General features: G+C 36.3%; 1 protein-coding gene across 1 annotated transcript in view; it reads left to right on the top strand.

Annotated features, from left to right (window-relative positions):
• The first annotated feature begins 304 nt into the window (after nucleotides 1-304).
• Nucleotides 305-17011, top strand: part of SGCG (sarcoglycan gamma) — a 104112-nt gene continuing 87405 nt past the window's right edge. Inside the window, exon 1 of the mRNA XM_031066012.1 lies at nucleotides 305-322. The gene's annotated coding sequence lies outside the window, so the exon portion shown is untranslated. The remainder of the gene's footprint in view (nucleotides 323-17011) is intronic.

The following is a 17011-nucleotide window of genomic DNA, read 5'->3' as shown; positions in this document are numbered from 1 at the left end:
CCCGGTGTCAGCGGCCGTGCCGCGCCCCGCGGAAAGTTTCCAGCGCGGTGAGGGCGGAGAGAAGCGGGAGAGCATCACCGCGGGACGGGAGCGGGGCGAGGGAGAAGCAGCCTGTCAGTGTTGCAGCGGGCAGTGGGTGCCGCAGCTTTCCCCGGCTGGCAGGAGCGGTGCTGCCAGCACTTCGCTCAACTTGTTTCGTTGCTTTCACTCTGGTTTGTTGCAGAAGAGTAGGATCAAGTATCCCTGCAAGCGTAATGTCGACATCTTTGATGGCTGCATCTTACTCTCTGTGGAATTTACCTACTTGCTTGTGTCAGTTTAGGTATGTTTAGGAAAAACAAACTGCAAAGTCTTTACCTTACCAAAATGACTTGAGAAAGGGACGCACAGCCGTATGCCTGAGACTTCAGTAGGTTTGTTATGTTGTGTGACGTAAGAGTAAATGCAACTGCTGCTCTTTTTTATTCACGTTTCATTGGGGCTTTTTAACTGAACATTTGTGGATTAAGCAGAAACTTTGAGTAAAATGTGTGAATCATCAAAACACTGTTGGAGATCAAATCCCAGTTTAAATGTTTTGCAAGTATTTTCTTCCCCCTTTGCTCAGAATTCATATAAAGGGCAGACTCAAGTAGTTTGCTTAGTTCTTCTGAAGTAACTTAAGGAATCAAAAGTGAGCCGAGTTCCACACAGAGGTTCTGGGTACCTTTGCTACAAAGCAAAAAAACAACATTGAACCACTTTAAGCAAAAATAACTAATCAAAAAATCTGTAACTTGGGAAGCCTCCTTCTCACCCAGCCTGAACAAAGAGGTGTACATTGCACACTGCACTGGGAGTGGAAGGATTCAGGCCATTTCAAATGAGGCAGTTTGCCCTTACAGAGAATTTTCTGCACTAACTCACTTGGTTAATCGGAGACAGTCTACCTTAACTATCAGCTGCAGTTCTGTTTCACTTACAGGTTTTCAAATACTGAGGTAATTCTACAATATGTGTTGCAAAATCTAAAAGAAAAACTTAAGTGCAATAAACCTAATTTCATTAGATCAAAGAAGTACAAGTAGCTTTTTGGTTTGGAGGTTTATTTTCTTTGTTTTGAGGGTTTTGTTGGTTGGTTGGTTTTTAATAGAACAAATTTGAAGCCAGATTTAGGGGAGCATTCAGAAGCAGCCTAGATTTAATAACATACATCTGTTGCTGCAAGTAATGCCTGAACATTGATAAGGCACCATACTTAAGGTGATTTTCAGGTTAGGACTTTTCTTAATAGGCTCATGGATATATCTTTTAAGAAGGTCTATAACAGTTAATGACCCAATGCAGTTCTAAGACTTCTTTACATGTGCTCAGGCTTTTATTAATGGACTTTTATATAGCATTAAGCTGAGAGAGGGCTGAGGAAATAGAAGAATAGACATGTAAAAACTTGAAATACTTTCCACTTTTCTGCATTTTGTTCACTGGTTATGTTTTTTGATTTTTTCTTTTTCATTGTCAGCTTCAAATACAATAACTCGGGGCTTTCATGCAAGCGGCAGGCTTTATTAAACATATGATGCAATTTTCTATTGTAGAATGTTCTGTAGTTCTTACTTCCTTGGAAAGATAAGATATGACTAGGGAATTATCATTTTTCTTGACAGCATGACAGTTAAAACTTGGTTTGCATAGGAGTGAGCATGTGTAGTGTATTAAAGGAGATGTCATTCTGAACTGTCTGACAAACTTTTCAACGTTTCTTTTTTTTATATGGAGGTGAATATATTGCTTGTAAAATCACTGCTAGGATGTAACTAAGATGTAAGGATGAATTGCTGTAGTGATGTTGGGTCAAACTTAGGATTTTTAGTGTAGTTTCAATATTTAGAAGCCTATGGATTTAGTGCTGAGTTCTGTAACCAGATATTTGAATTAATTCTATTCATATCAGCATCTTAGTTAAACTCATGCAGAAGTACTGGTACTTAAGCTATGCAGAGGTAGAATATGGATAGAATATACTGAAGCAAAGTGCTTTGTTTGCTAATAAGATATCTGTTCTGATAACATGTCCAAATAGGATATAGGAATTGTGTCAAAACCTGAGCTCATGTTAGAAGTCAGAAGCTTAAATGTGGCTGGGTGTCCAGCAAACGTTCTTTTACAGTGTGCAAAATCTTAAGCAGTGAAAATGGCCAGGTGAAGCAAGGGGGGGGCATAAAAATTGCCATTAAGGTATGGAAGTGTAGGAAGCTAGGTAAAGAGGAAAAAAAAGAAGGAATTTAGGAATTTAGGGTTTGGGGTTTTATTTGCTGTGATGGCTTTTTGTTTCTGTGGGAGGGGGCTTGTTTGTTTGGTTTTTTAGTAGTAACATTTGCTCTAAAAAACAAAGTTACCTCTTTTGAAGGTAATACACACCTTGAGGATTTTGGGTAGAGGTGTACATGAAGAAACAGGTGAGGTATTTGCTTTTACCTGAAAACAGTGGCTGCATATACAGCTTTTATCCTTATAGTTCTGTTTGCAGACCTTGTACTGCTATATTTAAAGGCATCTCTTGAGCCATAATAGAAAACTTTTTACTTGGTTGTTAAACCCATCTGGTGTGCTTGGAGTAGATAATAGCATTGTAAAACTAGTTAACTGTGTTTGGTGTTTTTACAGAAGCAAGAAATTGATAAAAAGTGGAATATACTGGCTAAAGAAAATTGTGTCTTAGTTACAAGTTGAATTCCCAGATGCTGAGAAGTACATATGATAAACCTGTGAAAAGACAGAGCTAGATTTAGGGAAAGGATTTTTTCTGGTCACTACAGACAAGTAATATTCTTGCAGAATGCGCTTTCACTTTGCATGCACATTCTGGGTGTCGGTTTCCTCTCAACTGAAAGACTCGTAATAGTTTAATTTTTGCTTTCTTTGCCACCTTTTTTAGACCTCTGGTAGTTGATATTTTCTGTATTTTCTGCTTAATTCCTCTAATTTCTTCCTTTATTCAAGAGGTAGAGAATGTTCTGTGCGGAAATTACAGCTGTAGCCTTACCAACAAGTAAACTGTAAAGATTAGCTTCAGTTGAAGGTAGCATGTTGTCTTTTATGCAAGGGTATGGTATTTCTGATCATTTTTACTCATGGTAACTCTAACCATCAAAATACCAGAGTAGCTACACACTGTGTGTCCTCATCCAGTATTTTCTCACTTGGTTATTTTTAGTTAACTATTTACATTCTATAATTGCATCTTAATTTTCTCCTAGATCATGTTTGCAGTTTAACATCATTATTCTGAGTTTTAGTCCTGTATACCAAGATTTCTAGTCCTGGCTTCTAGGTCTCCTTGGCCTAATGTTGTGCTTAGATGTAAAAACTGTACTTTGTTGCTTCTCTTATTAATAAAGTGATTAATATCTAGCAGGAAAGACTAGGGGAGCCTTCTCTTAATATGGTAATGTAACCTGTTTCTTAATTAACCAATGTAATGGGTTTCAGTCCACAGGTATTATAAGAGTGTATAAATATAGGTATTATTGTCTTTTAGAAACTATTATGAAGTCCAAAGCAGGAGTAGTATGTATTTGTTTAAGAAAGGTTTTGTTGCAAAACATCACAGCTTTAAAGGAAAGGAAGTGCCTTTTAATTTAGAAATTCTTTTTAATACGATTGTTTTACTGAGCGACAAAATACCTTTTCCTGAATGTCAGGTCAGAATACTCCTGGGTAGTGTCCCTTGCAATTGTATCATGTATCCTATTTGTAATTAAAATGCCATACACAAACCTCATGAAAATTAACAAGGTAACATAAGTGCTAGTTTTACTTTTTAGTTTTTTACAATTATATGTAGTAAGTAACTTTAGTTACCAAGGAATGGGCAATAATGTGTCAAATTATTGAGCTGTTTGATTAACTACTATGCTCTAGATAATTTCTAAGGGTCATTCAAGTTTCACATTTGTACATATTTATGAAAACATTAGAGGAAAACTAAAATAGTGTTATGAAAACTGATTTTCTTTTAGAGGCATATGGCATTGAAAGCTTTAACAGTCTTTCATGAAATTGCCATAATATGAAATTTGTTGTTATATTTTCCTGTTTTCCACAAATATGTAGAGTCTTAGGTTTAACAGAGTGATTCTGAACATCTAATTATTTTTTTTCCACTTCACTGAATTGATTCACTATGATGTTCCAAATTAATATATTTGTCAATATTGCTGTCAAGTCACATTACATGTATCACCCTCTGAAACTGAAGAATTACTTTTGGAAACTTCAATATGTGTGAGTCATACAGAAGTACCTAAATAAATTCCTTGCTTGTGGTTGTGCATTAAGCATTCTATACTTTTGAGAATGTATTTATTATAAATAATTCTGAAAACTTCATAATATCATGTCTGTATAAACCTGGAGAGATGACTTCTATTTGTTTTCTAAGAGTAGCACTCTGGAATTTGGATTTTGCATATTGAACACCCTTGCTGTTATCAAAGATACTGTAAAAACATGTTTTTCTATGTTGCAGAAAAAGTAGATTGCTTTTCAAGTTTTGAGGAAAAGGTTCCAAGATTCAAGAAATTGCACAATGTACACTGAAAACCCCGTTCATTAATCTAAAAATGACATAATAACATATATATATTGATTCTAAACCAGCAATTTATTTGATTTCTGAAACAAGGAATTTTTGTCTGTAACTATCTGTCAGTTTCTGCAAATTATTTATTTGCTAATGAGGAATTGTAAACTCATGTACAACATTATTTGAGAAAAATGTTGTATGTGAAAAATCATAACGATACTGGTTCCCTGACTTGATTTTCTTGGATGCAGCACTTTCTCAGGCTGTGAAGATTTTTGCTCAGAAATTTGAAGACAGCAATATTTTTTACATACAGAGGTGCATAGGCACATAAGTAAAAAGGACTCAGATTTTTTCTGGTGCTGACTACAAAACTTGGAAGCACTTAAACAACTAAGGAAGGAGAAACAAAATGGAAAGGTCTGGCCGATTAAATAAATTTCACTGGAATCTTTCCATCCATTCTCAAAAACAAACTTCCCCAGATAATTTGAGAAAAAAAAATTGTAACCTGTATTAAAAAGACTGCAATAGCAGCCATTGTGGAAGTCCAGAGACATCCTGCCTCCTCCTTGTTATCGAAACCAACACTGGGTTCTGAAGCATTCTATTATTTAGGAAGAAGGTTCAGTTTTTAGTAAACCATTTACTGTGTCTTGGCAATGGTCAGACTTACTTTTATGTCTGAAGTGCAAGGTCAAATCACTTCTCTCAGGACATTTAGTTGTTGGATGAGCTGTGTTCTTCATGGATCTAGAAGGAATTCAAGAGGTCTTCTCAGCATCTTTTAAGGAATGTGATGAGCTACCAAGCCTTTAGGCAATTAGATCTTATTCTTCTGTTAGTTTACTCACTGGCTAATGCAAGATCCCCCTGAAGTAATAGAATTGTAGAATAGCTTGGGTTGGAAGGGATCTTAAAGATCATCCAATTCCAAGCCCCTTACCATGTGCAGGAGCATCTCTTACTAAACCAGATTGTAAAAAGCCCCATCCAAGTGGGCGCTAGAACATCCCAGAAGGAGTTAGGGATCATACAGGAATCTCTGTTATTGGAGGTAATCATACTCATAGTTAGGGATTGGGATCTGCATAGGGGAATGTGCAGATATATGCAGGAATCTGAGTTCCAGCAAGTAATGTGGAAATGGCTGTGACTGTGCTGCCAATATGATTGTTTGATGCAGCAAACGCAGTGCTGTGGGAAGATGTGCGCACTCTATCTACTTATTGTTACTGACATAGTTTTAGTGAGTGACACCAGGACAGAGCCTTCAGAGAGCCTTTTACTGTAGTCTAATTAAATCATGTTGTCAATTATGGTGTTTTATTTCCAGAATGTTTAATGCTTTCTTCTTGTTCAGTCTGTGTAGAGAAAGGAACAGCCTGAATCGCTTATTACACCTTTGAACTTAAGCCATGTTAAGTTGTGATACTACTTGGTCTAAATACCACTTTAAAAGGGAAAAAAAATAATTGTGCTTTGGAGGGTAAGTACACTCACTCAACATGGCTTTTTCAAGGGTGGAATTACCATGAAATTTCAGTCAAGTTTTGCAACAATTGACCCAAGGTATCACTAAGGACTTTCTCTGTTCCAAAAGATTATTTCAGGTTAAGCATTGCAGACATGCTGCAATTCTTGATGCACCTGAACATAGCTTTGAAAGCTATAGCAATATTACAGTGTTGCATGGGTCTTTATTGATTCTGTTGCAAGGGAATACATTAAGAAATTGCAAATGCAACTAAAAATACTGCATTTTAAGGAGTACAGTTGGTTTCATGTTACGTTTGAGCGTTGCATTTTTAGGATGCGCTAGACTTGAAGAGACTGAAACTTTGAATTCTAACTTCTTAGTGGAAAGGCAAAGTCAGCTTTACTTAGATCAGCAGAGAAAATTTGTGCCTGTCCTCCAATCAAATTAACAGGGCTTCAAGAAAACTGTATGCATTTATGGGAAAAGGTGTTTTTTTATCTTCTTTAATAATACCCTTCTGTTAGCATATGCTGTCTTCTTAACAGCACATTTGACTGATAGCTTGGAGCAATATAGCAGTCTCATCAGCCCTGTCTTTTTAGGGGAACTCATTATGCTACTTCTGAAGTGTGTGCATTAACCCATCAACATGGGTTATTGGGTTCTTAATACTGTATAGTTAGGATATATGTGTGATTCTGCTCTTTGTCCAGCTTGTTGCTTGCCTTCCTAATCCTATTTAGAGATTTGCCAAGAATAGGAATTGCTTGTATTTTTTTAAACCTAGTGTTTGAGCAATAAAAGAGGTAAGGAAGATTGTAATGAAATTTTCACTGTCATTGCTTTCTTATTCCCATAAGTTAAAGTTAATCTTAAATCTGAAACAAATGAAATATCTGTGTTAAAAGGAAGCATCCCTCCATTTTTAAGTATGGTGCTGTGTGTCTCTTTTATCTACTAGTTAAAACTAATGATTGCCAAACTCTGCTCAGTTTTGGGAGTGTTTTGTGGTAATCTCTAAGACACATCTTAATACTTAGGATTTTTGCTGTCATACAACGTCTCATGCACTACGCATACTGAATTTCTTGGAATATTTAGAAATTATGTGTTAATTATAGCAATTTTTGTCAGAAGCTGTATTGAGATATTTTGGGGGTTTTTTTGCCTTGTTGTTTTATTTTTTTATTTGGTTTGTTGGTTGGTTGGTTGGTTTTTTTTGGTTTGTTTTGTTTTGTTTTGTTTCTTTGTTTTGTGTTTAAATGGTGGGTTACCTTGAAGCCAGTTGAATCAGTAACCTAAGCTAAGCATCCATTGTTATTGTTTGCTCAGTCCAAAAATATACTAATAACAAATACATTCAGTCCTCCATTCCAACAAAAAATGCAAGTGTGCCTAAGCATGCCAGTGTGAATTCTTGTCTCAGGTTGCTTGTATAGTTGGCACCTATGTCTGCACAAATGTCTTTGAGCATGCCAGACCTTTTTCTGTGGTGAATGCAACACTGATTGAAGACACTACACTGGCAGATAATAAATTTTGGACATTCATACTGATTCATGTATTTTCTTTAATCCTATCATCAAGCTGGTGAGCAAGTGCAGAAAATTTTGCCATTTTCCCAGCAGATATTTGCTGCATCCACTCTTGGCTGACAGGCTTACCTCAAGGTACATGCCTATCCAAAAATCAGCCCCTCATGTAAATATCCAAGAGTTGAGGCCATCTGTAAATTCTGCTTCTCATCTATGTATCATTAAGGTTTATTGATTGTACTGTCATTTTCAGGTATAATCTCTGATCAGGGTCAGTCTCTTTCCCATGACTACTGCGACTGTCAGCCCACTATGTAAATGATGAGCATGGACTCAAGGAGTCTCTTTGCAGAGTGTGCAGAAAATCATAATTAACAGCAGAAGTGACTAGACTAAAATAATTTTTATGGCTGCCTGTAAAATCCTGTTTTTATTTTAATTTCAGCTCCATAAGGTTTTGGAAAATTTAGTTGAGTCATGGGAATACACTTTTGGTTGAGTTAACTGCACACTTACCTAACAGCTATGTCTACAATTCACTTATTTTTCCAGGCAATTTTTTCCTTATTCATATGGCCTTATTCTTAAGAAGTTAGTATAGATTTACTAGTTAGCGCAAGATTACTTCTTGGCACTTGAATTTGTCTTGGCAGGTTGAACTACTATGTGATTCTTTCCATCTCTTACTGAGTTGTGGGAGCATTCTGCAAATACAATGCCTTCATGAAAGTAGTAAGTTTAAAACCATCCACAATCATACTTTTTCTACTTTATGGGGAATTGTGAAAATAGAAGCAAATGCATACCAGACAATAAATAGCTTGACTAAAGTTGGTTGTAGTAACAAACTGTCTCTTCAGTCAGCTGCAACAGACATCACCTAGAAGTAGCCCAATGCTGATACAAATCTCCTGATAGTTGACTTTGGAGAAGTCTGGAAAATTAATACCTTCTTACTGTTCATCCTTTTGAATAGCTTATTGTTGCAGACATTATTCTAAAGGAGATGCTGATATGTCTTTTCTTCTTGTTAGTTTTAGATGTAAACTCATTTGGTATCAAGTACATGAATTACACTTTTTCACAATCTAGGTCTTTGATGGGGAAAAAAAGTCTTGAGATAAAACTGTCATGCTCCAGGCCTTTGTCACAAGAAACCAGTTGCTCCTGCATGAGGAACAGGGACAACTGGTGATATCTTCAATTATCATAATAGACTCTGGAAACAGAGTGATTTGAATGGAAAGAAAATATTATCTCTTTTTTTCCCCCCCTGTAAAACAGCGTTACACCGGATCATTATTCTTTAGGATCAGTTGACAGGAACAAATGAGAATCTTTAACTGAAACTGTATGTTAATGATAGCATGAAAACAAGTGTAAAGATGTCTGGAAGGTACTCAAAGCAAGTTCATTTATCTACTTATAATGGGTATTAAAATCATAACAATTTTCTGGTAACAGTTCTGGGAAATGGCACACTCTTACAGTATGTGAAGTAAGTCTCCTGTAACATGGGAGTTGGTCTTTATATCTCAGAAGGGAATCATAAAATTGTTTGAGTTGGAAGGGATCTTAAAGATCATCCAGTTCCAACCCCCTGCCATAGGCAGGGACGCCTTCCACTACACTATGCTTCTCAAAGCCCCATCCAGCCTGGCTTTGGACACCAGTACATCTCAAAAAGAGTTAGATCATACAGTAGCCAGTTCGAGATGATCATATTGGTAGGTAGAGATTGCTGTCTGCATAGGGGAATGTGCAGATATATGCAGGAATCTGAGTTCCAGCAAGTAATGTGGAAATGGCTGTGACTGTGCTGCCAATATGATTGTTTGATGCAGCAAGCGCAGTGCTGTGGGAAGATGTGTGCACTCTCTTTACTTATTGTTACTGAAAGTTTTAGTGAATGACACCAGGACACTAATACACATGACTTTATTTGAAGAGAAATCTTCAAAGAGTTTATGAAATCACAAGAACTAATTAAACAACTGTTATGAATTCTCTATTACTAAGTATATGTATTTGCCAATATACATCAAACTTTCATCTGATATGTTCTCTATTCTGATAATTTATATTCAAGAACTTCCTTGAGCTGAGAAATGCATGCATTGTTGTGAAAAGTTTAGTAAGAGGTTCTAAAGCTAGATTTTGCATTGTTAGTAGAGCAGCTAAAATTGGAAAAGTTTAACTTTTTCCTGCATTGTTTAGTATTTCAATATAAATAATGTTTAAATTTAATCTATGAGGATCAAATGTTTAATGGAGTTATTATGGTTCTGTATGAAAATTGCATTTACGGTACTTACGAACATTACAAACTTCTCTGATGCGAATCCAACAGAAAATGTCGAAATGCTTTTGTGTCCAGGGAATAGCAGGATTCCATTTCCTGTAGGTGGACACAAGTGAGTTGACTGCTACAAACTTAACAAAATAATAACTTTTGTTTCACAGTAGTTGAGTCTTACGATATGCATTGTTTGGTTGAGAAATTAAATAGTTTTTGTGATACTTCAGGTTAATACTTAAGTGCTAACACTGACTTATAAGCAAGACAGTTTTTACTTGCAAGTAATGACTTACAAAGTCATGACTTTCCAGTTTTTCAGATAGCTCTTTTGAGTTTTGGTAAGAGGTGTTGAAATTTCAGCAATTGTTTCTACTCATTATTGTGTAAATGAACTAGCTTCTGTTTCAAAGTCCTTCAGTTCTTAAGGAAAGTGGAAAAGTTCTCTAAGCTTACAACAATTGGTAGTAGTAAGTACTTTCCACCTATCCTTTGAAATAGTGGACGTCGGGCTATTTTTTGATGGGACATTCCTGTTGCTCTCTGTTCTATTCTTTACTGCTGCAGATTGTTTTTTGTTGTCTCCACCCTTTCTCAGTCCCTTTTATTTTATTTGCTTCTCTCGTCGTATTTCTTGATTTCTTTTCTGCATGTCGTCCCTACGTCTTCATGTCTCTTGCCTCCTATGAAGCCATCTTATCACTTCTCTTTAGTATAGATGACTCTTCCTTTCTTCCTGAGCATAAGCCAACTGAAATTTGAAAGTCCAATGAAAAGCTGTCTGGCCTCATAGCATAGCAAAATTCCATAGTGAGCTCTGGAAACTGGAAGGAAAAAGAAAAGAGGAAGTTTTGATTAATCTAGTGAAAGATTTGTCTATAAGCAGTTCCAGGAGATCATGACAGATTAGTTTTAAGTAAAATACAGGGGAAACATTATTTTTATATATATAGTATATTACACACACACACACATATAATGAGTTTTCTTGAGCTTCAGCTTCCTGAGGAGTCACTAGTGTTGTTAGTGTACATCGTCTTTCTCATCACATTTGTCAGAAGAAACTAGATTTGTTTTCATGAGTTTGATAGTTCTAGTTTTATGTGTTCTCCATCATCATTTTGAATGATTGTCTGTCCTTCTAAGACATCTTTGGACTTTTGCCATTACAGAAGTGTCTGAACAGACAAAGAGAACATTTTACTCACTTGTGCTTCTTCACAGAATTAAACAAATATAATTAAAGCTATGGTACTGGTGACTTACTGTTCTTGAATAGCTCAGTTTTGTCTCTGAGACTAACACCATTTTGTGCCATTAGGAGTGCTTCAGGATATTTGCCTTACATTTTAAAAGCAAATCTAATACATATTTTATGTAGCTAGAGTAATGTGTTAGTGAGAAATGGTACTCCACTTATTTGTTTAGTTTTATAATAAAATCACAATGTTCTAACTTCTTTAAATAACAGACTAAATCAGGCCCATCTTTCCAAGTGAATAAATCTTATAGCTTACTTAGTGACAGGCAACACATCCCATGCCAGGTAACCTTTTGTTCAGTGGCAGAAGCTATAGCCTTACTTAGAGGTGTCAGACTATAATGCAATCATGTAAGAATCCAATTATCTTTTTTTTAACTATTCCTACTTTTTTTTTTCTTTTATGACCAGCCATGCTGAAATTTTAATGAGAATTCACAGGCTTACCTTAGCAGATAGATGGCAGAATGAACATTTTTATAACTGGAATAAAAGCTGTTATGTTTCATCACAAGACCCTCCTATTGTCTAGTTTCCCTTTTGGAAGGTAAGTAAACATTACCTCAGAATGTTCAAGGAGCACCCCTAATTTTGTTATGTGTATACATAAAAATCCACACACATACACTTTTTCAGTATTACATCTGCATATTTACTTCTCAGCTAGACTTACCATTACATTCTGATTATGTAATATTTCCTGGCTACACAAATCACTTGTTCACATTTTCATAAAGCCTGAGTTCATAGAAACATTGAGGTCATCATGTTTTTGTAACACAACCATGGGAGCACCTTATCAAAACCCCTCGTTGCTAAAGCAGCTTGACCTTGCACTTAATTACTAATCAAAAGCAATTCTAGCAGGGAGTTCAAACAAAAATACCATATCTTTGTTTTCCTTTGTAAGTAACAAACAAGGTCACAGTAACTGGACAAGGGGAGAGCATTTACCAAACTTCTTGGGTCTAAATTTCCCCCTTACATTGCTGAAAATAGAATTTTAAAAGTAGTATTTAAAAATTCTTTTTTCCCCAAGCTGGAAATATTAGGCTTACTGTATATTCACTGTAGTCTTTCTGTGTGCTACTCCAGGTAGTCTGGAGTGAGCTGCTGCTCTCAGAAACAAGTGATTACCCTACTCCTGAACTCTTCCTAAAGTTCTTTGTGGGCCAATAGGGAAAGGCTGTAGATCATTCTGTTATGGCTGTCCAGTGCCAGTCAATACTTTTTTCTGAAGATTTATGGATTCTGCTTTGGCATGAGATTGCATTTGCCACTGTGATAGGCTGTTTGGTCCTTTGGAAATCCGCTCACTGAAAATGTGCCACCATCAGAAGGGCTTCTCCAGTATAGTCCTCGTTCCTCAGTTTTTTGTCCCGAGGATCCTGAAAAATAAAGTACCAGTAGTGGATTGGCCTGCTATTGCTATTAAAGGTAGTTAATCCAATAGCCTGGCACTGAAAATTCTCTGTAAAAGTGGGTAACTGAGAGAAGGCTAAATCTGAATTGTTGTCGTGTGCTGCTAATGTGCTCTACAAGAAATTGTAAAAGCAGATGTGTAACACATTGCATAGGCAGAAAGACAAATTTTGTTTTGGGGTTCATTGGAAGTCAATCTTACTATAAATCCTATGGATTTGTAAGTGCTGGATGTTTGGAACATTGTTATTCTTAAATGTATCCCACCTGTTTAAAGTATGAGTACAGGATACATACATAGGTAATAATGGTGATCATAAATATTAGCAGATGTCAAGGATAGGTTAAATGCTAAGTCCGAAGAGGGGAATTTGTGATCTTTGAAAATACCTCACGTGCCCAAGTGTTATCCTGAAAAATTATAGGTTACAACCAAATGAATGTAAGTTTCTTCTCACTGATGTATTTTGACAGATTGTGTTCAGCATTTTATGTTAAGAATTTACATTGTATATGTGGGCTGTGTTTCCTAAAGTTCTTGAAAGATTTAAAAAGAGTTGCAATTTACCTGCTGCACGCTGAGTAAAAACAAGCTAAATATATTCTAATTCTTCTTAGATTTTAAAAAAGGAAATACTGTTTGTAATACTGAGCTTTTTGTATACAAACTTATAAAATGCACAAGATCAAATATAGTCTCATAAAGAGGGCTTACCTTTTCACAACAACTAGCAAGGGTACTTCTTATTGGGAATATTTTGGGAGGCATTTGCATATACTAAATATGACCTACTATGCAATAGGTCTTTAAAATAATTTATGATTTGGCGTATAGTGCCTATACAGTTAATGTAAAATAGTGCAGTGGCTATAAATTTTATAAGTCAAAAATTCTATCTCTGGAGCAGAAGCAAAGGAGTTGTTTTACACAGGAGACTCCTGAATTTTATTTAATGTAACTTGGAAAAAGCTATAGATGACCTAGCCACATTTTTGATTATAGACTAAAAAAAGGGACAGGGAAGTGGGAAACCAAATTCAGAAACTTACTAGCTACGGAAGCATACAACTTCACCTTACAAGAGAATGCCTTAACAGCCAGACTGTACATTAATATTGGATAGGTTCAGTCTCAAGCCAGTCTGTTTCATGTTGGATCATTGTGAAGCAAAGAATAATAGATTTAGATGTAAGAGAGAATAATAACAGGGAACATTGTAGTATAATCAGAAAAAGACTTCAGAGAAAAATGCGTCCACTGACTACATCTGTTCCTTGAGATGATTAATGTGTCCTGGCTCATGTCCATTCTTCCCAAGCGTGAGACTCTTCAGAAAGATAAGTTGCATCCCTGCTGCATATAAGCAGGAGTGTAGACAGTGTAAGCAGCTACTTCAGAAGGCTTGGGATTTTCACAGCATAGGCTTCCTTGTTTTTGAGCTGCTTTATCTCTTGGATGTGTTGTGCTATTTATACAAGCCATTGGTTTATGTTAATTGCCTAGATGTGGTGTTACTGTGCCATTGGTGATCTGTGATCCCAGAGTGCTTATATAGGTTTATCCTGGTTTATGGAATACAACTTTATGAGTTAACATGAAATGTAATTTGGCATCTGTGATCCTATTATACTATGAAGTTTGAAAGAAACTGCTGTCTTGTGAAGGATGATTCTTTGAGTGTTTGCTTTCACCAAGTGTTAGTCCTCACTATACAGAATGTTGGTTGAGAAAATTGAACTCAATTGTCTTGAGCTGAGATCAGGATTGGGTCTCGAATTTTTCTGTCTAGAGCCTGGAATATCTGACATTTGCTCTTCTGTTTTCTGGGCACTTGTCCTTATTGAGTAGGAGAATGATACTTTTCTTTAAAGTGAGCCAATCCCCAGCTCATACCTGAGGAATGACTTCAGCCTGAGTGAGTAAAATCTGTCTTTTCATGGTTAGTTGTAGAAAATATAACTGCAAATCATCCATATTGAGAACAACCAGGTTTATAGGGGATATGTTCAAGGGAGTTCCCATTTGTCTTGGGGTAGTCGATGGGGTCTGTTTATGTGGCTTTGTCTACGTAATGTTTATAACTGGCAAATGTCTCACACGGGTGTCTACAGAGATTTCTGGATAACCAGGGAAGATCTGTGGATTCCTTGACTTGTTCTAACAGCTAAATGTACATTGTGTAGGTCAGATACACGTAATTTTTATAATGATGTGTGTAGCATTCTTTACCTCTCCCAAGATGCCATCTGTATCAATCTCAGAGTATTGGTCTACATTGTGATGGTGCCACTCAAGCCCTGCTCCCCACTGTGAGTGACAACTATTCTTTGATAACAGAAACCAGTACAGAGACAACAGCTCAGTCTTGAGCTCTTGAAAGTAGAAATGAATTATGCCTTTGCTCCCCTTAACATAAAAAAGAAGACTTGAGAGGTGTTCGAGGTGCCAGTATCTCCAGTGCTGTATTTATGATAAATTTTGGGAATACCTCAGCTCCATCTTGCCCAAAAGTCTGACTTTGACAGTACCTGACAATAAATGCCTAGGGAAAAATATAAGGACAGGAAACCTCATCTTTTAGTGATATTTCTCAAAATATTCTCCTACTTTCTTTGAGTATTTCAAGATTTATCAGAGCCTGTTGTCATGCCTTTGTATATGAGTTTTAGACAGATTTCTAGGAATGTTTCTACCTTACCTTTTCAATCTGGCAAAGTTCTTAGCATGTGGGCTGTCTAGAGGCATCATTGCATTTGATCTGTTTACATTTTGCCCTGAGATAATTCTGTACTGTGACATGTTTTCAGTAGTTTCATGTTCTAGGAAGTCCCTATGAAAACAGGGAAGGAAGTCATGCCCAGTCCTTTTCTCTCTCCTTGTTCTGGACCTGGAGTTCAGTAAAGAATCTTTCTTAGGCCCAGTAAATTTCCTACCATCCCCTGGAAGTCAAACTGTAATTCAGTCTGAAGTCATTGGCCAAGTATCTTCCCGTTAGATGGACTAGCATATGGACATTAGGCACTGGCCAGCCATTGTCTGAAATGTGATCAGAGTCAGTGGAGGCAATAATATCAGACATTTTAGTAGCTGGACTCTCTTTCCCAGGTTTGACATCTTGAAGCACACATAGTGAAAGAAAAATGCTGCAGTTTTCCTTGTGGATATTTAGGCTGGAGTCATTCCATCTCAGATGACACATGTAAATAAGATAAGCTGCATACCAGCTGGTGGTAAATGACAGTCTGTATTTCTGATAGTGATGGCAGGAGCCATATTTTGGTGATTATGAGGAGAGGGGTTTTGTTTTCATTAGGGTTTTTGTTGGGTTTTTTTCTGAAACTGTGTGTGTGAAGGAGGAAAAGAGATGGAAAGAACTGATTTCTGTCTTCTGCCCAAGAGGTACTGGTCTAACAGCTGTCTGTGCTTTTGTAGTTTATCTTGAGTAAATCAAAAAGTTGTGTTGCTGTGGATCTAGAAGGTACCTAAAAGAAAGAAATGGAAAGAGCTCCTCTATATGCATGTATTCACTAGTCTCTTCTTTACCTCTCCTAAAGAATTTCTTCATATAGACGATGTGGGTTTAGAAGGAATTGAGAATACAATGAAAATCACTGCCCCTTCCTCCCCCCACACCCCTTTTTTAATTGTGCCTAGATCACTATGGATAGGTTGCCAAAACAGATTTCAGAATTCCTTGCACTGGTTCATTAAATAGGTGAATTAACCCTACCTGACTTAAGTAGAATGTTTCTTTACATTATAATTCTAATTACATGTTTTTTTTAATTTATGGAATTTTGTTTGTTATAACAGCTTCTTTTTCCTCTCTGTAAGATGTAAGCTGCTTTTTCTTAAGAACTTTTCTCTTTGTAATTTAGTGTGCATCTACCCGTGTAAACCTGAACATTTAAGCTGTTAATGTGCTCTTATTTGACTTAAAAATATCTGACTAGTTTTTAACACTTTAAAAGTAATCTTTCTAACAAAAATTGACAGTTTTCAACCTTCATTTTAATACTGCTACCCCTTTGATAGTTGTATTTAATTTTCAGGAAATTGAATCCTAACTAAAAGCTTCTTTCCATTCTGTCAATCTTCAGCATCGTCGCTTGTAATTTTGGTTCTTTGATGCATCTGAAAGCTTTAGATGCAGCTTTTTGACATTGATTTTGTTGTTCTTGTACCCTGAGAAGTTAAAAAAAATAGATGAATTTTTAAACTTCTGAAGTATGTGTCATGAAGGCAGAGCAGCTATGAAAAGAACCAGATAAAGCAAATTACTTTGACTTGGGATGTGGCTAGATATTTTTGCTTTCAAATTTTAGATCAGCCTTTTGAGCAATTCCAGTTTTAAATTTCATTCTAGCTGTATGACATCATGTGTAACTGCACATGGAGAATAACATCAGTAAAAATTCTCTTGTTGATTCCTCAGATTTTCTCAGGAAA

Source organism: Geospiza fortis, unplaced genomic scaffold (assembly GCF_000277835.1).
Source record: "Geospiza fortis unplaced genomic scaffold, GeoFor_1.0 scaffold16, whole genome shotgun sequence".
Lineage (NCBI taxonomy): Eukaryota > Metazoa > Chordata > Aves > Passeriformes > Thraupidae > Geospiza > Geospiza fortis.
This window is presented reverse-complemented; position numbering and strand designations above follow the sequence as displayed.